Source organism: Ascaphus truei, unplaced genomic scaffold, assembly GCF_040206685.1.
Source record: "Ascaphus truei isolate aAscTru1 unplaced genomic scaffold, aAscTru1.hap1 HAP1_SCAFFOLD_1033, whole genome shotgun sequence".
Lineage (NCBI taxonomy): Eukaryota > Metazoa > Chordata > Amphibia > Anura > Ascaphidae > Ascaphus > Ascaphus truei.
The window spans coordinates 67,589-92,443 of NW_027453898.1; the positions used below are offsets into that span (position 1 = coordinate 67,589).

Genomic DNA, 24,855 nt, shown 5'->3' on the forward strand with positions numbered 1-24,855 from the left:
CTGCTTATCACAGATTCAGATATAGGATAAGTGCAAATGTGTGGTTGGTTATTCATTGTTTATTCCTTAAATCTGTCCTGACTGGCATGTCCTGAGGAGAGGGTTGAAAAAACACTGGTCTACGTCAGTATTTGATAGGAAGCCAGGAGAGGGATTTCAGCAGTGGAGACGCTGAGACAGATTTAGGAAAGAGTAAAGTGATTCTGGCAGCAGCGTTTAGGATAGATTGTAGGGGAGACAGGGGAGAGGTAGGAAGGCCGGACAGCAGGTAGTCGAGACGGGAGAGAATGAGGGTCTGTGTCAGAATTTTAGCTGTAGAGTAACAGAGGAAAGGGCGTATCTTTGTAATATTGCGGAGGAAAAAACAACAGGTTTTAGCTACATTTTGAATGTGAGAGGAGAATGTGAAGGAGGAGTCGAGTGTGACCCCTAGGCAGCGTGCTTGGGCTACGGGGTGAATGATCGTATTTCCAACAGTAATGTGGAAGGAGGTAGTAGGGCCAGGTTTGGGAGGAAGTATAAGGAGCTCTGTTTTTGCCATGTTAAGTTTCAGTCGGCGGAGTGCCATCCAGGATGATATAACAGAGAGACTTTGGTCTCTACAGCAGGTGTAAGGTTAGGGGTTGAAAAGTAAATTTGTGTGTCACCAGCATAGAGGTGATATTTGAACCCAAAAGATGATTAGGTAAACTAGAGAGAGTGTGTAAAGAGAAAAGAGAAGAGGTCCCAGGACAGAGCCCTGGAGTCCCCCACAGAGAAATCGATAGAGGAGGAGGTGTTAACAAAAGAGACACTGAACATATGATGGGAGAGGTAAAAGGAGATCCAGGATAGAGCTTTTTTACGGATACCAAGAGTATGGAGAATGTAAAGGAGAAGAGCGTGGTCCACAGTATCAATTGCTGCAGAGAGGTTGAGTAATATGAGCAGAGTGTAATGACTTTTGTCTTAGGCAGCATGGAGGTCATTAGTTGTTTTAGGGAGGGCTGTTTCAGTGGAGTGAGCAGTGTAGAAGCCAAATTGTAGAGGGTCTAGGAGAGAATAGGTGGTGAGAAAATGGAGCAAGCAAGAGAATACAAGGTGTTCACGGAGTTTAGAGGCAAAAGGCAGGAGGGAGACAGGACAATAGTTAGAAAGACAGGTAGGGTCAAGCTTGCTGTTTTTTAGTAATGGTATAACTGTTGCATGTTTGAAGGAGGAGGGAAAGGTACCGAAGTAGACAGAGGTGTTCAAAATCTGTGTGAGTGTGGGGATTACATTAGGAGCAATAGGTTTTCGGAGATGGGAGGGAATGGGGTCAAAAGGGCAAGTGGTAGAGGGAGAAGAGGAGATCAGCAATGATACTATTTATCATGATAGAGTCCTTCCCAGTCCTCACCATTGGCTTTGGAGAAGAAATACTCCCACCCGATATTTTCTCTCCAGCACAAGGCCTAGTATGGACCTTTTGAATTACAGCCTAATTCTCACTTACAGTGTGGGAACTAGAAAGCCCATAACAGTCACACTTCTTCCTATTCTCTGCTATCTTTTACCAGAGCCGTCATTTTTTTGATGGGGAAACACTGATATAGTTAAGAATTTTACCATCATGTTACATCAAAATAAGTGTTAAATTCTTAGTGAACGATGTAGTTGATGTATTGTTTGGTTAATATATGCAGGGCTGGGCCAACATCTCTGCATCTAATTAGTAGTAAGCAAAGAAGGGTGGGTAGCCATGTTAGTCCTTTCTTCCATGTAGTAACAAAGGAGGGAGAGGGTGTAGGTGGTATGATACATTTTTTGAAGGACCCTAAGAGATTTGAAAGCTTGTAACATATCAACTGCTAGTTGGTCCAATAAAATATATCATAACACCTACTCCCTCCTTTGTTAGTACCTAATTAGTAGGTCATTGCAAGCACTACATATGCTTTGAGGCAAAAAAAAAAGAGCCAGGCATTTAGCTAATGCAAGCAAAGCAAGATTGAAACTATGGGTCGGATTCACCAAGTGCTGGGACATGTTAGTGAATCCGATCTGATGTTAACTACTGTTGCGGCAGCTTTTATTCTTATAAATCACCGGCTTTTACCTGGCTTGTTCCTGGAATGCCACGCTGTTCACCTGGAGCATGCCGCGCTCCTTTTGCCTTCCCAGCCAGGGGTCATGCCCGGCTGACGCGCGGTTGATGGGTTTATTGATAATGGTTCGGATTTAAATAGGCTGCAATGCTTCGCGTGTCCGCCAGATGGCAGAAATTCATGAATTGTAATGCGCCGAATCAGTAATGTGTCGGCTTGCAGGTGTTTCGTTTAAAAAAGATACTGTACCACAGTGTGCCATTGTAACTTGGCCTTGGCCTTGAGACTGAAGGAAGAGTTGCCAAAATGTATCAATTTAGGCTTTTCATATTAAAGAAAGACAAAGACCAGTTTCAGTTTGTGTTACACTATTCTGCAGAGACCCACCATGAGTGTTCAAGTGCAGCCTGCTTTCCAAAAATCTGACAGAAGTTACGCGTATTTGATATGGGCCGTGATTAATGCAACAGAGGATAAAATGGCAACAGTTGCTCAAATTTATCAGTATTTAATCAAAAACTATGACTTTTACAAATTTTCGCCAACTCCTCATACGTGGAAGCGTGCAGTAAGGAAAAGGTTATGTAGTGACCCATGTTTTCACCGTATTGAGCCCCAATTTGTTGGAGGGTATTGGTGTGTATCACCGGGTTTTTCCAGTATCTATGATCATGGAGGCGGCAAAAGGCAAAGGGTCGTGTTAAAACCAATTAAGAAGCGACAGTCGCTGCCAAGCAATGCACCAGCACCAGCACCGGCTTCCAATGACGGTCCCACTGTCAGTGACAACCCTGAGCCTGAGCCTGAGGCTGAGCTGGATTTGGCATGCAGTTTTGATGAAGCTTGCATGTACCTAAGCGATTTCCAGCCTCACCTGCTGACTACAGGTGGACTAGTCCCGCTGCCAACTATCGACGTGGATGATGAAGAAAGCTGGACTGGCAGTGGACCGGCGCCAGCGCAAGCTGAATGGGAAATTCAATGGTGAGTACTGTCTTGTTGCCGTATTATTTTGGTGGGGCTGGCTGGGTACTTCTTTAGGGGGGTGACCATTACTGTACATTAAAACTTTTCTTTTTTTCCTCAGAAAAGAAAACGGCTAATTGGGGGATTTCGATGGATAATATTGTACTGTATGCTGATGTTTTCCGGCCGTACAGTATACTGTGTAATAAACCCGAATAAATAAAACTATGCATTTATTCTACATATTCAGTATCGTTTCATTACACTGGCGACACATTTTATTGAAGTGTGGCCAGTTCCGCAAGCCGGGAGATTTCCCGGCTTGCAAGTGGCATCCCCTCGGCATGCCGCGCGTCACTGATGCGCGGTCACGCGTCATCGGGTGCCTGCGCCCCCTGCATGCGCGTCCAGGGCTCCCCGAGGGAGCCCTGGTGTCCCGCGATTTGGGGGACGGCGGCAGGGGGTTCCGGGGGACCCGGTGGACCCGGAGAAGAGAGGAGAAAGCCGCGATCAGCGGGCCTCTCCTCCGCTGCTTCGGCGCGCGCCCGGCACCCTCCGGCGCGCGCCAGGTAACTGCTGCGGCCGAGAACGGGCAAATGCTCGAATAAACTCGGCCGCAGCAGTATGTGTTTTCCACAGTATACTGCACAGTGGTATACAGTGCCTAACATCTATGGGCAAAAATAATTTTATTCCTAGGTGCCCTAGAACAGAAGTTCCCACGCCAGTTGCCCGTGAACTTGACCGCGGCCCTAAGTAGTTCCCACGCCAATTGCGCGAATATAATGTAAAATAACCCGTTCTGTGGGTCTGAGCGGGTTGAAATTTACCTGGTCCTCATGCGGGAGGACACTTGCCATAGTAGCAAAATATCAGCCATGCACGATCCCCGGAACCGGAGGTACCAAAAGACAGTTTAAAAGCACATTACCAAAGTGGCTTTTTTTCTGCCATGCAAGTCAATGGCAGAAACCTAAACTTTAACATCACCCTGACTCAGTTCTGTTGCCACGAGAGGGTCGCAATTTGCCATGCAATCCTGCCGCAACTAGGACTACATGGTCACTGAATCTGAGCCCTCTAGGTCGAACAGAACCGGAGTTGTGGGTTCCAGGTTTCTGCTCATTCTGACTTAGCCGGTTCAAAGCTTTCTCCGCCATTGCGCTCAATGGTAGGACCCTCCTCGCCGGCGTGACCCTTTCTCGCCACCATTACTGCTCGGACCCTGTTGGGGTCAAGTGAGGGGGTTCCTAACATCTAGGGGAAAAATGAATTTTATTTCTAGGTGCCCTAGAACAGAAGTTCCCACGCCAATTGACCTAGTTCCCACGCCAATTGCCGTAGTTCCTACGCCAATTGCGCGACCAGGCAGTTAAAAAACAGTGCAGTAAGCCTCTACATTTGTTACACTGGCAAAGGAGCAAATGGAAACAATGTGAGGCAATTCAACATGTTCTTTTATTGGTGGAGTCAGTACAAAAACATTTATTTACAAATACTGTACAATGTTGTAACATTTAAAGTGCACAGCAATTTTAACCATCAACACACAATAATACATACTGCAGCCTTTATTAAATTCTTCTGCCACAAAACATTTTTAGTGCATGGGGCACAGGGAGTTAAAGTGACTTGCTTTTTATGTACTGTATTTGGGGGTTGCCTTTTGGGTTTATTCATCAAATTATTATGATGAACTGCCTTTTGAAATTACAGTGCTGTTAACTATTTCAGCCACACACCTCCAGAGTTTTTAATCTCTCCCTAGCCAAGTGTCAATCGGCTGAGTCACCCTAGCCTACCATCCCCCTCTCTCCACTGGGTCGTTGATCTTCTGCATATTGCCATTGTGTTCTTAATCCGCTCATAGCCGAGCTACAAACACTCAGCACGCCTGCGTCTAATCACACCATCCCCCTCCCCCAACCCTTAGAGGCCTGTTGTTTGAACGGTAATGCTTTGGAAAATCCCCTCTCGAATTTGAAATGTAAATCTGATGTGCACAGCACTGTGAGAATTGAGAGTACACTGATACAGTATTTCATCAGGGTGTGAAAATATTTGTCAGTCACTATGGTTTACAGTCACTTGTTTTTAATACAATACAGTACATTCTTTAATATCTTTAAAATAAAAATATATAAATCCTGTATATACAGTAAGTATAATGTAACATAATCCGTTCTGTGGGTCTGAGCGGGTTGAAATTTACCTGGTCCTCATGCGGGAGGACCCTTGCCATAGTGACAAAATATCAGCCTTGCACGACCCCCAGAACCGGAGGTACCAAAAGACAGTTTAAAAGCACATTACCAAAGTGGCTTTTTTTCTGCCATGCAAGTCAATGGCAGAAACCTAAACTTTAACATCACCCTGACTCCGTTCTGTTGCCACGAGAGGGTCGCAATTTGCCATGCAATCCTGCCGCAACTAGGACTACATGGTCACTGAATCTGAGCCCTCTAGGTCGAACAGAACCGGAGTTGTGGGTTCCAGGTTTCTGCTCATTCTGACTTAGCCGGTTCAAAGCTTTCTCCGCCATTGCGCTCAATGGTAGGACCCTCCTCGCCGGCGTGACCCTTTCTCGCTGCCATTACTGCTCAGACCCTTTTGGGGTCAAGTGAGGGGGTTCCTAACATCTAGGGGCAAAATGAATTTTATTTCTAGGTGCCCTAGAACAGAAGTTCCCACGCCAATTGACCTAGTTCCCACACCAATTGCCGTAGTTCCTACGCCAATTGCGCGACCAGGCAGTAAAAAAATGGTGCAGTAAGCCTCTACATGGCAAAGGAGCAAATGGAAAAAATGTGAGGCAATTCAACATGTTCTTTTATTGGTGGGGTCAGTACAAAAACATTTATTTACAAATACTGTACAATGTTGAAGCATTTTAAGTAACATCTCCTTTATTAAAGAAACCCAGTACTGTATACAGTACAGTACAGTGGGATGGTGCGCAACACTGTCAGTCAGACCTGCACCAGTTCAGTCCTAGAGGGCAGCAAACAGGGCAGGTTCTCAGGGCAACATTGAAAACCGTGCCTGTTTGCGACCCTCAGGGACTGGAGTTGTGCATGTCCTGTGAAAAAAAACACACAACAACATCTCCTTTGTTTAAGTACAGAAGGTACTGTAGGGAAAAACATGTACAGTACAATACAGTTCAGCACAACAGTATGGTCTCACTGACAGTCCTCCACATTGTCCATCCATGGCCGATTCCTTACATTGCGCAAAACGCCATTAATGCAGTCTCTAACGCCTTTCATTACAGGATCTGTAACTGTATAAAAGCGCCGCAATTCTTCCACAATGTTTTTCCTTAAATTGGCAGGAAGGGCCTTTTTTACGCGATTCCCATCGTAGTTCACTTTGAACACCCACTCGCAGTACAACGTGTAGGGAACATGGTGCTTAAAAATGATCAAGGGATACTTGTGGGGTACACCAGCACTCATCACCCTATACTTCTCCCTAAGCGCCGCTGTCAGATCGCGCAGGGTGATGTCGGGCACTGTTTCAATGCGAGCGGGTGTAGGTCTTTTGGGAGCGGGTGTGCTTGTGGCGACGGGCGATGGTAGGATATCTGGGAGGAAGCTTTCCTCCGGTCGTGGTCGCCGTGTTGTCTCCTGGCGTGGTCTTGACGGGGTTGTCATGTCCTCCTCAACGGCATACATGTACACTACATCTTGTGGTGGAGGGGGGGTGCTTGGTGATGGAAGGGGGTCGAAGGTCCCATTCATCACATCCATGTCACCCTCCTGCTCCGGCGTCGGGGAAACAGGGGCATTAGCACCGAGCAAATAATGTATGCCCGCAATGTCAGCCTCTATCTTCTCCATCCGTTGATCCATCCGTTGCTCCATTTGTAGCATCCGTTGCTCCACATTTAACATTGTCTCCAGAAGCAGATCTATCTTTGCCAGCACAATAGAATTCCCGGGGAGATCCACACTTATCCCATTCAGCATCCGGTCCAACAAGCTGCTTCTTGTGCATGGCGTCTGGACATCTGGGGGGATGGGTGCAACGGAGGATGAGATGGGGGTTCCATGGAGAGAAGCAGCATCGATGGAGAGTGGAGGAGGTGACCTGTGGATACCCGGTAGAGGAGAAGTGGTAGCGTCGAAGAGGGATGGAGAAGGTGACCTTTGGATTTCCGGGGCGAGAAGCAGAGTCGTCTAAGCGCAAAGGAGACAGTGACCCGTGGATTTCAGAGGCGGCAGCGTCGTCAGATGGAACCGGAGAAGATGGGGGTGGAGAAGACGGGATGAAGATTTCCAGCAGATAAAGCAGAGTCGTCGAAGCATATGGGAGGAAGTGGTCTGCGGGTCCGATGGGTTGGCTGCCATTCGTTTTGTGTCGAGAGTACATCACCGTATATCTTCTTCACATAATGAGGCTTACGTCTAAGAAAACCCTTAACCTTTGGGGTCATCAGAAGGTTTTCTTTATTGGCCTTAGCCTGTCGCTTTTGCCTTGGCATGGAAACGGCAACCGCCTTTCGCTTTTTCAGCATAACAGGCATGGCAGAGGTGAGTGGGTTCTTGCGTCCATAGAAACGGGGATGCTCCATGGAAGCAGGTGGCACAATGCAGTACAGTATCTGGACAAGGGCAAGTTCAGATAAAGATCCTGGAGTGGTGGCCTATGCAAAGTGTGTGACCTTTTATGCATGGCGGCCAGGTACAGGTGTTGAAAGTGGGCGTACTCTAATGTGAGTCATTACCGTATAAATACACATCCATTTTGTGTATTGACTGCACATAGAATACACATCGACTAAACATCGAATATACATTTTTGTGTTTGTATTTCTTTCTACTCGCAGCAATGCCTGTTAAAAAGATTTCAAAGGATCTCAGCATGCGAATTAAGGAGATGTACAGGAGCGGACACCAAATTGCTGCTATCCAACGCTGGTTAGCTACTTCTGACCTCGTTGTGCCATTAACCACCGTGAGCTATCATGCACAAGGAAAAAACAGAGACCGGAAAAAGGCACCAAGGGTAACAAACGTGTAAGTATATTTATAAAACTTCACAAAAAAAAAATATTGAAAACTGTACTGTACACTACCGACACACTTTATTGAAGTGTGGTCGGTACCGCAAGCCGGGAAATCTCCCGGCTTGCTAGTGGCCGCCCCTCGGCGTGCCGCGCGTCATAGACGCGCGGTCACGCGTCATCGGGAGCGTGCGCCCCCTGCACGCGTGTCCAGGGGCTCCCCGAGGGAGCCCTGGTGTCCCGCGATCGCGGGACAGCGGCAGGGGGTTCCGGGGGACCCGGCGGACCCGGCAGCGGTAGGGAGAGCGCCCCGATCGGAGGGCGCTCTTCCGCTGCTTCGGCGTGCGCCCGTCACACTCGGGCGCGCGCCAGGCTACTGCTGCGGCACAGAACGGGCAAATGCTCGAATAAACTGTGCCGCAGCAGTACATCTACAGCAGGGGTGAGCAAACTTTTTATGCCGAGCCCCCCTTTTCATCCATGAAATTTCTTGGGCCCCCCCTGCCTGATGTAATCAAAATCACATGACGTCAGCGCACGTGAGCTGGTTCAGCCATTGAGGGCGAACCAGCTTTGTAACGCCCCCGCCACGCGTCTACAAAAAAAGTATTTATAGCACAAATTACATAACTTAAAAATAAATATTATAATATTTGTCTAATAGCGTTCCCATTTCTGCTGTATTATTAATCTCTCTCTTCCCGCCACATTAGAACACCTCAGGACCTCTCTAACCTCTTCCAGTCTCTCCCTGTATTTCTCACTCCCCCTCCAGTCCCTCTCTATTCCTCCCCTCAGTGTCTCCCCCTCCCCCCCCCACTCTCTTTCCCTCCCCCCAGTGTGTGTCTCTTTCTCCCTCCCCCATTGTCTCTCACTCTCTCTCCTCTTCCAGTCTCTCCAACTCCCTGTATTTCTCACTCCCCCTCCAGTCCCTCTCTATCCCTCCCCTCAGTGTCTCCCCCCACTCTCTTTCCCTCCCCCTGTGTGTCTCTCTCTCTCTTTCTCCCTCCCCCTAGTGTCCCCCTCCCTCCATTGTCTCTCACTCTCCTTCCAGCCATTGCCTCTCCCTCCCCCCAGTGTCTCTCTTGCACTCTCCAACCAGCTATTGTTTCTCCCTCCACCCGGTGTCTCTCTCACACTCTCCCTCCAGCCATTGTGTGTCTCTCTCCCTCCTGCCAGTGTCTCCCTCCCTCCCACCAATGTCTCTCTCATCCCCATCCCCATGTAGCTCTTTCACCCCCCCCTCCCCATGTCACACTCACTCTCACCCCCCTCCCCATCTCACACTCTCACCCCCCTCATGTCACTCACACCCTCCCCATGCCTCAGTCTCACACTCACTCCCCCATGTCCCAGGTTCACCCCCCCATGTCCCAGTCTCACTCCCCCCCATGTCCCAGTCTCACTCCCCCCCATGTCCCAGTCTCACTCCCCCCCATGTCCCAGTCTCACTCCCCCCCATGTCCCAGTCTCACTCCCCCCCATGTCCCAGTCTCACTCCCCCCCATGTCCCAGTCTCACTCCCCCCCATGTCCCAGTCTCACTCCCCCCCATGTCCCAGTCTCACTCCCCCCCATGTCCCAGTCTCACTCCCCCCTATGTCCCAGTCTCACTCCCCCCCATGTCCCAGTCTCACTCCCCCCCATGTCCCAGTCTCACTCCCCCCCATGTCCCAGTCTCACTCCCCCCCATGTCCCAGTCTCACTCACCCCCTCTCCCCATGTCACACACGCAGGAAGCAGGAAGCAACGAGATGCTGCTGTGTACTGTAGCACAGCGCAGCACAGCGCAGCACAGCGCCACCTAATGGCCAAAAGAAAAATTGCAGCTGCAGACGGCTTTTTCCCCTCTGCTCCTGGCAAAATCGCCGCTGCTTCCTGCGCCCCCCCTAAACAATCTTGCGCCCCCCCAGGGGGGCGCGCCCCCCAGTTTGCGCACCGCTGATCTACAGTACAGTTCTGTATCTACTGTAATACTGTTGTTATTTCTGTTGATTTATATTACAACATACTGTACAGTAGTTTGTCTATTTATATTTATAGTACAGCAGTATACATTTTTTGTATATTTCAATTAATCTAACAACGGTATATACTGAATAGGATGTACTGTATATTTATATTTATATTACAACAGTATATTTATTTTGTATATTTATATTTATAGTACAACAGTATATATATTTTGTCTATTTATATTTATAGTACAGCAGTATACATTTTTTGTATATTTCAATTAATCTTACAACGGTATATACTGAATAGGATGTACTGTATATTTATATTTATATTACAACAGTATATTTATTTTGTATATTTATATTTATTGTACAACAGTATATATATTTTGTCTATTTATATTTATAGTACAGCAGTATACATTTTTTGTATATTTCAATTAATCTTACAATGGTATATACTGAATAGGATGTACTGTATATTTATATTTATATTACAACAGTATATTTATTTTGTATATTTATATTTATTGTACAACAGTATATATATTTTGTCTATTTATATTTATAGTACAGCAGTATACATTTTTTGTATATTTCAATTAATCTTACAACGGTATATACTGAATAGGATGTACTGTATATTTATATTTATATTACAACAGTATATTTATTTTGTATATTTATATTTATAGTACAACAGTATATATATTTTGTCTACTTATATTTAATGTATATTACAACATTACATTTATATACATTTTATATTGCTGCATATTAATAAAACAATATAATTTCTTTACATTGTAGGGAGACAACTGTTCTGGTGGACAAAATAAGTGAGGAGAATGATGAGAGGAGTGCATTAAGGGTTAAAAACACTCTGCAGGAAAAGCACAATCTGACTGTATCCGAGAGCAGCATAAAGAAGATGAGATGCAGCATTGGATGGAAATATGGACGTGTGAGGTTAGTACTGGACAGTACAAGAGGTAAAAGTGTTGTTTCGCAAACTGTACTGCACTGTGCCGCAAAAATTTTTTATTCCTTGTCATTACAGAGTGTACCCCATGAAACGGGACGCAAACAAAATCAAAAGAGTGCTCCAGACCCAGGCATGGATCGACAGCGGGGAGACTTTCCAGGATTGCATCTTCACTGATGAGCCTACTGTGTCGCTGGAGAGATTTGCACGATTTGCGTTCCACAAAAAAGGCCGCTTATCTTTGAAGCCGCGGCCAAAACACCCTGTGAAGCTGCATGTGTGGGGTGCCATCTCTAGGCGTGGACCGGGATGCATTGTCATCTTTGAAGGTAAAATTTATCAAATATAATGTCGCCTAATGCACTGTACTTGACTAGTGTTGCCTTACCATATGCACTGTACTGTACTATTGTGCAGTTTTTTGAGCACTTTTCTTTTCTTGCTATAGGAATCATGAATAAAGCTTTCTTCCAAGACAACATTGTGCAATACATCACACGCGACTTCCCCAATGGTCACCGCTTCTACCAGGACAACGATGCCAAGCACACTACGTCAACGGCGCATATCCTTGAGCGCGGCATCAACTGGGTGAAGACGCCAGCGGAGTAAGTGCAGTAGACCGTGTCCCATTTTTGTTCCCCACTGTTTTTAGCTCTTAAACCAATTGTCCTTGATTTCCAATGACAGGTCGCCAGACTTCAATCCGATCGAAATGGTCTGGCATCAGCTGAAGGACCATATCCGGAAAGTGGCGAAACCCTCCAAAAAGGACGAGTTGTTGAAAGGCATACTGAGTTTTTGGACCGATGTACTCACCGTGGAACGCTGCAATAAATATATAGACCATATTGCCACTGTGTTGCCCATTGTCATCGCGCGTAATGGGCAAGCATCAGGAAAGTAGTACTGTGCTGTAGTATTGTAAGTCCAGTATGTTACAGGTAAGTATGGCACAGATTTTTCTTTCCAGATAGTAAGAGTATACAGTAGTTAGTTTTTTCTTTACAGAGAGAGCAGCACCAGCCATCAGGTTACAGTACATAGAATTTAACAGTAGTCAGAGTATACAGTAGTTCGAGTACAGTATACAGTACACTAGTTTGACAGTACTACAGTAACTGCCTACTAACTGCCCCATTTTTTTTCTTTCCAGAGAAAGCTGCACCAGCCACCTACAGTAGTTCTGCCATAATACAGTACAGTAACTGCACTAATTTTTGGTTTTCGTGTCGTTCCAGGAAAAACGGTGGCCTAGGGGGATGGGGGCATTGTGTCCAGTCAAATCTGCTTGTACAGTCAAATGTACAGTATATAAACAGCAGCAATGATGTACACAAAACCTTTCCTCTCTCAATGAACTACTGTACTGCAGACAGAATGAGGAAAAGATAAAGACTAAAGAAAAAATAATTTTACTATACAGTATATACAGTATATTATACAGTACATTACAGTACTGTACTGTATATACTGTAGTATTAAATAATATTCTTATAAATGTGCATTACTCATGTTTCCCCATGTTTTCCAAAGGTTTTCCAAATGGTTATCCAATTTCAAGCTGCCAAAATAACTTAATAAAGACTGCATTACTGTATGTATTATTCCTGATTATTTTTATATTTGTATTTTTTGGTTCCTGATAAAATAAAATAAATATTTATTCACTTTCCTGTGAATCATAATCATTGACAGCCACCCCTACAATGCACCAATGAATTATTTTATTTATTTATAAAATATTTTAACAGGATTTATACCAGGATTTATATATTTTTATTTTAAAGATATTAAAGAATGTACTGTATTGTATTAAAAACAAGTGACTGTAAACCATAGTGACTGACAAATATTTTCACACCCTGATGAAATACTGTATCAGTGTACTCTCAATTCTCACAGTGCTGTGCACATCAGATTTACATTTCAAATTCGAGAGGGGATTTTCCAAAGCATTACCGTTCAAACAACAGGCCTCTAAGGGTTGGGGGAGGGGGATGGTGTGATTAGACGCAGGCGTGCTGAGTGTTTGTAGCTCGGCTATGAGCGGATTAAGAACACAATGGCAATATGCAGAAGATCAACGACCCAGTGGAGAGAGGGGGATGGTAGGCTAGGGTGACTCAACCGATTGACGCTTGGCTAGGGAGGGATTAAAAACTCTGGAGGTGTGTGGCTGAAATAGTTAACAGCACTGTAATTTCAAAAGGCAGTTCATCATAATAATTTGATGAATAAACCCCCAAAGACAACCCCCAAATACAGTACATAAAAAGCCAGTCACTTTAATTCCCTTTGCCCCATGCACCAAAAATGTTTTGTGGCAGAAGTATTTAATAAAGGCTACAGAATGTATTATTGTGTGTTGATGGTTAGACATGCTGTGCACTTTAAATGTTTCAACATTGTAAATAAATGTTTTTGTACTGACTCCACCAATAAAAGAACATGTTGAATTGCCTCACATTGTTTCCATTTGCTCCTTTGCCAGTGTAACAAATGTAGAGGCTTGCTGCACTGTTTTTTAACTGCCTGGTCGCGCAATTGGCGTAGGAACTACGGCAATTGGCGTGGGAACTAGGTCAATTGGCGTGGGAACTTCTGTTCTAGGGCACCTAGAAATAAAATTCATTTTTCCCCTAGATGTTAGGAACCCCCTCACTTGACCCCAACAGGGTCCGAGCAGTAATGGTGGCGAGAAAGGGTCACGCCGGCGAGGAGGGTCCTACCATTGAGCGCAATGGCGGAGAAAGCTTTGAACCGGCTAAGTCAGAATGAGCAGAAACCTGGAACCCACAACTCCGGTTCTGTTCGACCTAGAGGGCTCAGATTCAGTGACCATGTAGTCCTAGTTGCGGCAGGATTGCATGGCAAATTGCGACCCTCTCGTGGCAACAGAACTGAGTCAGGGTGATGTTAAAGTTTAGGTTTCTGCCATTGACTTGCATGGCAGAAAAAAAGCCACTTTGGTAATGTGCTTTTAAACTGTCTTTTGGTACCTCCGGTTCCGGGGATCGTGCATGGCTGATATTTTGCTACTATGGCAAGGGTCCTCCCGCATGAGGACCAGGTAAATTTCAACTCGCTCAGACCCACAGAACGGGTTATTTTACATTATATTCGCGCAATTGGCGTGGGAACTACTTAGGGCCGCGGTCAAGTTCACGGGCAATTGGCGTGGGAACTTCTGTTCTAGGGCACCTAGGAATAAAATTCTTTTTGCCCATAGATGTTGGGCACTGTATACCACTGTACAGTATACTGTGGAAGACACATAATGAAACGATACTGAACATGTAGAATAAATGCATAGTTTTATTTATTCGGGTTTATTACACAGTATACTGAACGGCCGGAAAACATCAGCATACAGTACAATATTATCCATCGAAATCCCCCCATTAGCCGTTTTCTTTTCTGAGGAAAAGAAAAAGAAACGTTTTAATGTACAGTAATGGTCAGCCCCCTAAAGAAGTACCCAGCCAGCCCCACCAAAATAATACGGCAACAAGACAGTACTCACCATAGAATTAAAATTCATTTTCCACCAGATGTTAGGAACCCCCTCACTTCACCCCAACAGGGTCCGAACATGTACAGTACTGTACTTTAAAATAAATTAAATATGCAATTTTACTATTACTGCGCGCGCACGCACAGACTGTGTACTGTAGGTTGAACCGCGAAGGTATTAGACTTCAGAGACAACAGCTCGCAAACGCCCCCATGCGTTTTTACACAGCATTGCAGTATTGCAGCCAGCGGGAATAAAATGCTTAAATCACAGCCGCGAAAATAACGCTATACACCCAGGGAGAAAACGACACAAAACCGCACATCACCGGGATCTTCTGAAATTCGCGTCGCTAGCCAAGTAAGAATAAAGTTGGTCGCCACTGTACCATTCAAGTCAACTCTGGATTGGGTTTACTAACCCGTATTGGTGCTTAATGAATCTGCCAGTATGTATTTTTATACAGTGAAACATATTGTAAATGATTGCATTAGTACTAATTTTACAGCGTTTATAAAGGCTTGAGACATATACCTCAGAGTAGCTAAGGAAAATAATCTTAAACTCTGATAATATTTTCCCTGATGTGGCTGCCCCTGTTATCAACTATTCTTTGCTACAGAATGGTCTGCTGTTCTCCGTGCACTTAACAGTGACCTTTGTCTCATGGAACAATTTGTTATGGTTTACAACAGCTCAATTACAAATGTGTGTTCACCGGGAAAAATAATAAATATATATTGCATGGAATACGGTTGGTTTCGGAAATCCCTTTCTGCTGTTTATGACTGGTCACTTGTCAGGAACAAATTGGAGTGCTGCACGTTTATTTTTATTTCTACAGAAGAAAATGACTTTGTGTATAAATGTTCTTTGTATCTTAGATTTCGTCTGAGCAAACTACTCTGTTCAAGTAACAGTTGGTAATTTATTAGCCTCAGGAAAAATAGTAGAGGGTGAAACAAAAATAAAACAAAAATAAACAAAAATTATGCATGTCCAAAAAAAAAATGGAATAAAAATGTGCGTCTTGCTAAAAAAGGAGAAAAACACCAGGGAAACATTCGAATTCCAATGTGAAGTGTATAACCAAAGTATGAAAAGGTGAAGTTGCATAAAGTAACATTTCAAAGTCTCCTCATTCCTTTTCTGCCTTTTTTTTTTTTTTTAACAAAGGAAAGAGAATGTGGGGCCAAATTAAAGCGGCAATCCCCCCCAAAAGTCTATGTGAGTCTAAGGCCTGGGACATAGGTGAGCAAACCGCGCTGAGCCGCGCTCCTGCTCTGCCTCGCCTGCTCCAAAATTGAGCTTTTTCCTGTCCTTGCAGGCGAGGCAGTGAGTGCGCTCAGGGGGCGGGGCGATTGCGGGGGCGGACCAGAGGCGGAGCGGAGGCTTGCCAGGAGGCAGAGCAGGAGACGAGGCTAGTCCCTGGCTCCCATTGGATGTGAGCGGTCACGTGACCGCTCACATCGCTTCCCCGAGCGGAAAATTTGAAACCTGCCTGTCTCGGCAAAGTTTCTCGGCCTCCGCACGCATCAGCGCGCATGCGGAGGGAGAAACTATAGCCACGCTGATGACAGATGCAGGGGCTTTGTTCATCTGCTCAGCGGGGCTCAGCCCGCCTCAGCGAGCTTAAAACTCACTATGTCCCAGGCCTAACTCATATAATGCTAGAGTTTTGTCCCTGATCTATGAATGCGCTTTTAATTAAAGTTTTTTTTTTAGAGTTAACTTTTTTTTCCCCCTTAATCATTAGTGTCTGAGTCTACCTACTAACCTCAGATGGCACTGGGCTCTGGGGAGAGCTCCATTTTGATCTTCTGGACACTTAATACTTGAACTGCTCATATCTCCCGATCGAAGCATCAGATTTCAAAAATAAGGATATATTTTCAATTGAAATGGGCGATCCGCATTGACTGCTGCTTTAAATCGAAAAATAATGGATAGAAAGAAGGTAAAGAGAGAAATATGAGAGCATGGGTTAACAAAACCGTCAGCTTACTAGCATGGTTTAACTCACATTAACACATTTTACTGTGGCATTACCGCTCATTTTTAAGTGAAGTTAAAGAAATTAGGCACAGAAAGGGCAAATCTTTTTAGCATAGTCAGGAAGATAAAGGTAATGTAGTAAGGTTTCATGCAAGAGTTTAGGAAAGAGAGGATATAGTCATTGGAATAGAAGCTCAAGAGCCATGTGAAGAATTAATGCACGTACAGAATTAAACCGTGGATCTCTATTTTCAGCAACCAATAAAAACAGCAGTGTGATGAGCGGGGGAGGAGTCATGGGGAGGAGTCAGGAGCACGCGAGTATCTTTGTGGGCCCATGGATGGAATTTTCTCAGCCTATACAGATGTAGCCCAATTTAAAATGTCCTTGGAATCCTGCTAGCTCAATGATGTGTGCTTCCCATTAGGAGCTGACATAAATAGGATAGATAGATAGATAGATAGATAGATAGATAGATAGATAGATAGATAGATAGATACAGTAGAGGCAACGTTTATTCTAACATTTGCTGTAAACTAGCCGGGTTACATTCTGGGTATGTGCTGGGTATGTGCTGGGTATGTTCTGGGCTAGTTTGAGGCACGTTTAAGGAATTTCTGCATTGACTAACGACCCATAGGATTAACACAGCAGGGATCCCTGGCAGTCCAATTCAGTTTGAATGGGACTGCCAGGGACCCCCGCTGTTAATCTGATAGGCCATTAATCAATGCAGAAATGCTGGGGCTAGTTTAAGGAAAGTTTAAGGCATGTATTCAGAATGTACCTGGGTGTTTCCTGGGTTTTTTGGGAAATTGCCACTGGTTTTTGTTCGAATAAGAGTTGCCTCTACTGTAGATAGATAGATAGATAGATAGATAGATAGATAGATAGATAGATAGATAGATAGATAGATAGATAGATAGATAGATAGATAGATAGATAGAACATAACTGTGGCTGAACATGGTCCTGAGGTATCTTAATCGAACTACGTATTTATGCACTAAGGGCCACATATACTATGCAAGGCTAAGCCATAAGACACAATACAGCACCGTAACACCTTAGAATCCATTCACTTGAACGGGACATAAGGTGTCTCGCTTTGCCATACTGTGGCTTCTGGCTTAACTCTACTGGGTAAACATGGACCAAAATGAGTTAATGTCAACTTTCAAATACTGTACATAAATAAGTGAGGCTTGAGGGTTGCAAAATAAAAATGGAGATGTTACTAGGAAAGTGACATTCTGAAAATGAATGCGATACAACAGATTTGAAAATATCATGGGCTTGCTAAAGTAATCAATATGTAACCTTAAATACATTTATACAAATAAATAAAATGAGGTTCAGGGCTAGATTTTTCCTTCCAAACACCTAAAGGTCTATTTACTCAGATAAAAAAAAGGCAATTAATGTGATTTTTCCTCTGTTTCACTCCATGGTCCTTACTCTAGCAATTGTAATTGTACTGATATGGTGCTATCGCATGAAAGCCTCATAGACTTCAATGGGGAGTCCCAATAGCATTAGTACTTTTACACTTTATTCAGTAGTTTAGAGGCCAATGTGTACCAGCTTGGGGGATGGTGCTACAGTATGCAGCAGGAGGAGGAGGAGTGAGAGAGATACTCATTATAATGGGATACATAAAAAATTGCACCTGGGTTAATAATGTTCTCCCTTTTCCTATAATCCACAATTAAAGCTGTTTCAGGTTATGGATCTTTATCTAACAGACTTGCTTTAAAAGAGTAAGAAGCTTAAATAGAAACTTTGATGCAGTTTCATGCAGAAAATGCTTTTAATACATTTTACATTAACTCATATAGACCTAGACATTTGCAAACCACTCTGAGTTCCCTTCACAGAGGATTTTGCTAAATTCTTAAGAAATTTGTGGGAATTTGAGAAAAGATGGATGTGGTGGGGGAAGGGAGAACCAGGCTTATAATAAAGGTCAAGTCCACTTGGTTACCTCTGTCCTGTGTTTTGGGGTCCTAGAGTGTCAGCTCTTGGGCCCGGGCATTGTGTATGCATTACTGTGACTGTGTGCAAAATATGAGACAATTGCCATTTATGTTTTACAGTTTCCAGAGGTGCTGGGACGCCCTGCTTCAGCACAGAGCAGGAAAAGGTAAAATGGGGCACAAGGGGTTAATGTATATCCCCACACTCCAGCCAGGTATAAGACGGAGGTTTGTTTGATTAAAATAGGGTTCAGGGGGAAAATCATATAATGTATGAAGTATGGTGAAAATGTTTTTGAATAAGGGAAAAGAGAATGGGGGTTAACCATCCCCCAAGCTTGATATGTTTGAAGGAATGTCCTAATGTTCTAATTTGTTGTATGGAAAGATTAGGAGAGAGACATGTAGACTGTTATGATTTTATTAATAATACCATGTGTGTAAATGCATAAACGGGCATAGCCCTTGTGTACGTACCTTTAGTTATGTGAGGTGGGGGTGGGGGTGTTACATGACAGGCAGGGGACAGGATACGTTAAAAGATTCACCCTACTAGTTTATGACCCACCATTCCAGGGGGCAGGTATGCATAACCGAAGGCCTGGCTTCTAAGCGACCCTGGGGAGATGCACTCCAAGATGTATACAAAAGTTAGAGCTTCAGAGGGGTTAAACAGCTGGCCAGCAACTGGGGGGATTCTTTGACCAGAACCAGATATTCTATCACTGAGCAAAGTGGGTTTGGCCAGGCATGCTAAGCGGGGGGACGTGGGTGAAGCTTGTTGCCCGCTTACCAGGACTACTGGCAATCCTGGAATAGGGCAGAATTTGGCTCCCAAGACAAGATTGGTTCCCCATTACCCAGATAGGGTTTTGAAGGTATTATAAGCTGGTGCAGGCCATGGGGAAGGTGTTCTCTGCTGTAACATCAAGAAGCAGGGGTGGGGTGAAGAGTAGTTTTATCACCATCACAGATTTGAACCCCGCTCAAGATTCATCAGTTCTACTGTTAGAGATCCATTTAAGTTTTTCATGAGTCCATCAGTTCCATCTTGTGTGATTCACCTGAGATTCAGTCCCATTTGAGAAGTTCCAGCTCTGAGTAAATCATCTAAATCTCTCAGAGAATAAGTTACCAGAATTCAACAGCCAGAGGCTACAGGAAGGAGACATAGCCTGGAATATTTTGCTGTGTGTTTGCAATTAGGAAAGATACGTTTTGTTATCCCAGTTTCCAAAGTAAGTGTGTCTTTTTACTGTATTTTTGTGTAACATACAGTAGTTGTGTGCGTTCATTAGGTGAATAAAAACAATTTATTTTTATCTCTCTGCTTGCTCAATCAATGATCCCGGTAATTAAAAGTCTTAATAAGCTGGGTCCATCGTGACAATGGAATGAAGGGGATTTGTTGATTTGCAGATTTAATACAGAGCAACTTCTCAATTCTTTTAGGCAATGATTCACAATATTTTAAAAAGGTTGACATCAAGGTGCTCTCTAAGTTAGACAAGTAAATAATGTTTAGAATTAGCAATGGTTGAGAGGCTTCCGGTGACGTCACCCGACATGGAGGTGCAGTGTGAGAGCTCCGCGGACTCACCTGCTTAACAGAAGAAATACTCGCCCTTCCACCCGAAATTGTGGAACCAACTGTGATCCCCCTACTAAAGCAACAAGGGAGACATGTCAAAACAACAAAAAAGGACCGCAAACCAAGCAGTTTCAAAATATTTCTCCCCGCAGCAGAGGAGCCCTGAGCCACCGGCCGAAATCCAAGATGGCAGCGGCATACGAGGCATCCAGGTAGCTCAGGGGAAAGGAGCACGGGCCAAGGAAACCACAGCAGTGGAAGAACCTCTCACAAGAGCTTATATGGAAGAGCTTATGGCCTCCATGCACTCAAAATTATACTCCTCACTCCAGGCTGAGATAAAAACGGCAGTGCAAGATCTCACGCAACAGAACTCTGGCCTAACGGAGAGGACAACAAGCCTGGAGGATAAAATGGGGGAGACTTCCCTGCGCCAAACAGGAGCGGAAGAAGAGATTTTCAGGTTGAAGGAAGAAATACATCGTATCAAAGACGGTATGGAGGACCAGGAGATCCGGGATAGAAGACAAAACTTGCGAATACGTAATATCCCAGAGGAGGTTCTTCCTGGCCTCCTCCGTCAAAACCTGGTGGCCCTGTTCAAATCAATATGTGACTCAATAGAGGACAAAGATCTAGAAATGGATCGTGCACACAGAGCGCTGGGACCGCGATCTGAAGATCCCAACAGAAGACGGGATGTGATTGTGCGAATGCACAGCTACACAACCAAAGAAAAAATAATTGTGGCCAGCAGAGGGAGAGAATTGCTTACCTATATGGATGAATCCCTACAAATCTTTAGCGACGAACAACAGTGACCAGGAGGAAAGAAATTAAACCCCTGACTACATTCCTGCGGGACAACGAGATCAAGTAATCGCTGGGGTTTCCCGTTTAAGCTGACAGCAAGCCACGGGGGTAAATACTTAACGATCAGGTACCCTGAAGATATGGCCCTGTATGTGAGGGCCTTGGGCCTGACACCGCCAGCCTCATGGACGCCCGACCCACAGCAAACACAACATCAGACAGAGGGTCCAGACGAGAGGGCCGTCGGAGCAGCGAGAAGAACGGCCCTGACAAACCAGAGGGAGACCAGGAGTTAAGCGACCAGCTGAGGACCTGCCTCTACCTGCTGCTTACCTTTGCCGAGGCTCGACTGACATCCTCCGCAGCAGGAGCTGAACCACCCAACACACGTGCTGATCACCACTGAAGAGCGGCTTAACTGATGCGAGGACCCTGTGATGGAGGGAGCTGACCGCGGCGGTGCCTGTTCCGGCGAAAAAGAAAAATTTGAGTTGGAATTGCCCGGTTGTTAAGACACCCTGATCTAACTGATCTGTTGTGGCGGATCGGAGGTCCGAGGGCTCGTGGGCCCTGTTGGTCCGTGAGAGCGGGCCCCTTCTCCGGTTGGGGGGGATTGCACCAAAATGGCAAAAGATCGAGAACTGTGAGTAGCCTCCTTCCCCCTGCATCTGCTGTCCCACAGGGTATTTGTCCTAGTGATCCCGTCAAAGCCATGGTTAAGGCTTCCTAGAATATTTAGTAACATTTAAACAATTAAACTGTGCTATGTTATTGTCTTATCCCACTCCCCGCCCCCCCCCCCCTCCGGTGTCCCCGTTCCCCTCGGTGTCCTCGCCCCCCCCACCCCTCCGGTGCCCTCGCCCCCCCCCAACCCTCCGGTGTCTCACTTCCTCACCACCCCCCCTGACTCCCTCACCACCTCGCCACCTCACCACCCCATCCGTGACTTCCCCTCTCTCCCATTTATACTCTTACCTGGTACACATCACCTCTGGGCACCGTCGCCAGGAGGACAGGACAGATATGCTAAAATTGCCACCGCTGCCAAACCACAGACAGAGAAGGTGGAAAAGATGCTCAGAGACTACCAAATTGTTCATTGTATGTGACTCACGATCTACTCGTCGCTTTCCATTCATAAATACTGTTGGTTAAGTTGCATTATGCTCCCACTGTTACCAAAGTTACTGGTCTCCCCACTAGAGGGCGCGTTAAATGTTGTCCATTAGAATGCCTACCGAGACCCCACACAGGGATACTACAAACAGGGGCATAATACGTTGAGATCGCAAAATGCCCCCCAACTTCCCCCCTCCCCTCCTCCCTCGCCCCCACCTGCTCGCCCCCTCCCTCATCGCCCCCCCCCTCCTCGACCCCCCCCTCCTCCTCGCCCCCCCTCCTCCCCCTCCTCCCCCCCTTTGCCCTCCCTCTCCTCGCCCCCCCCCCCTCCTCCTCCTCCTCTCCCCCCCCTCCTCCTCTCCCCCCCTCTTCTCCCCCCCCTCCTCTCCCCCTCCCTCCTCATCCCCTACCCTGCCCCTCTCCCCTCCTTCCCCTCTCCCCCCCCCTCGCTCCCCTCCCCCCCCAAAAAAAACAAAAAAACAAAAAAATATATATAGATAAATAAAAAGAGTGTGTATGTATATATATATATGTACATGTGTATGTATGTGTATGTATATATATATATGTACATGTGTATGTATGTGTATGTATATATATATATATATATATATATACACATATATATATATATATGTATTGCTGGTTAGGTCATAAAATTTCCCGGCGGGGACTAAAGTTGCTTGGTGCCCCACTAGGGGAGGTGTTAAATGTGTGATAAGTGTTGGCTATTAAAATGTCTACCTAGTTAATTCACAAGTATATTGCCAATAGAGGCACAATATGTTGATGTTGAGGATGCAATGTACCCCCCTGCTCCGCCCTCCCCCATTTCCCTTACCCATCGCCCCTCCATCTCCTCCTCCCCCTTCCCTCCACGCCCCTATCACCTTGAAGTTCACAAATGTTTGTTAAGGGCACCTGCCCTCCTGGAGTTCTACCCAGAGATGTTATTGATGCTGAACAAAAATTTATAAGGTCACTCACGGTATATGAAGTCTGACGTAACTCTCCACACCATCGGTTAAGAGCAATGTAAGCGAAGTAATACATGCACAGAGGGATTGTACCCCCTACCCCCCACCTCCTGGTGTACAACTAAAGTTGATAACTAACCTACTATGCTGTGCACTAAATGCTGACCATTATAAAATCCAATATGTCACTACCCAAAAATGCTAATGTTAGAGCCACAACATGTACAGAACAGAACAATTCCGTACTGTGGTACACTTAGCTACAATCTAAGGGTGGACCGCAATAGAGCTTACTGCAAACTCATTCGAGAAAAAAAAGGGGCTTAGGTCCCGTTATATATGTAGTCATATATATATATCCCCTCTCCCATTCGAGCAACCCCACCACACTAGGCCATATATACCCAAGGAAGGGTATAAAAATACGAACCCATTTGAGTCCGCACCCCACCTACACCTTTATCCCGGAGTCAACAGATCCCTACCTTTGGGCCTTAAGCCCAGGCGCCGGCCATTGAGATTGGCTATACTCCCATGAGGTCGCTCAAAGACCTCCTTTCACTCTTTTTCTACCTGTTGGTTCTGTCCCAACAGTTCTTCTCCTGGCCCGACCGCCCCACACCCTCCTCCCTTTCCCTATCCCATCCCATCCACCCTCCCTCCTCTGGTGCGCCGATCCGGATCCCTAGGTCAGAAAGTCTATCTCACCTTTAAGGGAAAGAACCCAAAAGGGGACCCATCATACTCTCCCTGGTGGGAAGGGAGTTATTCCAGGAAGAGTAACAAAAGCACCGCACCAATGGCTAGCCTAACCCCAATCCACTTCATAACGCTAAATGTGAAAGGCTTTAACAGTAATAAAAAAGGAGACTAGCCCTCCAAGAGATGAAAAGGTCCAAAGGGGACATCGTATTCCTCCAAGAGACACACGTTACCTCCCAAGAGCTACCCAAACTATTCAGTAAGGACTTCCCCACCGGTTATTTTTCGTCATTTAACAGTACAAAGCGGGGAGTCGCAATTCTAATTCGCCAGGGAACTCCATTCAATCTGACTAAAACAACCACAGACCCAGAGGGTAGATTCCTGGTGGTATATGGCTCACTCGCAGGTTCGCTAACCGCTCTGATCAACATCTATGCGCCCAATGAAAATCAAACCGAATTTCTGAGAGCGGTGCTCGACAAGATCGACCCCACCTATTTATCCTCAATGATGATGGGGGGCGACTTTAATATGGCACTGAATTCCATGGAGGACAGGTCGAGTCTGCTAAATAGACCACAGGCAAAAGCCTCCCAAAGACTCAGAAATAAGTTTAAAGACATTATGGGAGAATATTCCTTGTTGGACATTTGGAGAGTGCAACACAGGGGACAGAGAGACTATACCTTCTTCTCTCCACCACACCATACCTACTCTCGAATAGACTACCTCTTTGCTACCAAAAACATCCTAGAAGTCTCGGCATCCTCGAATATAGGCCCAATCACATGGTCAGACCACGCCCCAGTAACTATGACTCTTTCAACCCCCTTTGTCAAAACTAGGTCCTACAATTGGAAACTTAACGATGGACTATTAAACTACCCGAGATTGAAAGAGAAATAAAGACGGCACTTAGGGAATACTTTGCTCTCAACACTGACTCGGTCTCCTCCCCAACAGTGCTATGGGAGCCCATAAGGCAACAATCAGAGGAACCTTTATCTCCATCGCGGCCCATAGAAAAAAAGCCAAAACAAAGTCTCTTAAAGAGTTAACGAACAAAATAATAGAGCTAGAACGCCAGCACAAACATAACCCCTCAAAAAAACTATTTAAAACATTAACCTCCACAAGAGAGGAACTTAAACAGATACAATTAGAGGATGTAGAAAAATCA

The 24,855-nt window shown here is 45.3% G+C and overlaps 1 long non-coding RNA gene across 1 annotated transcript; it reads right to left on the reverse strand.

Annotated features, from left to right (window-relative positions):
* Window positions 1–14,292: 14,292 nt before the first annotated feature.
* On the reverse strand, window positions 14,293–21,333 carry LOC142474978 (uncharacterized). The gene is made up of 3 exons (XR_012790654.1): window positions 21,208–21,333; window positions 16,277–16,421; window positions 14,293–14,402 (listed from the first exon to the last, which is right to left on the reverse strand). It is a non-coding gene; the product is annotated as an uncharacterized LOC142474978 (long non-coding RNA).
* Between the last annotated feature and the right edge of the window lie 3,522 nt (window positions 21,334–24,855).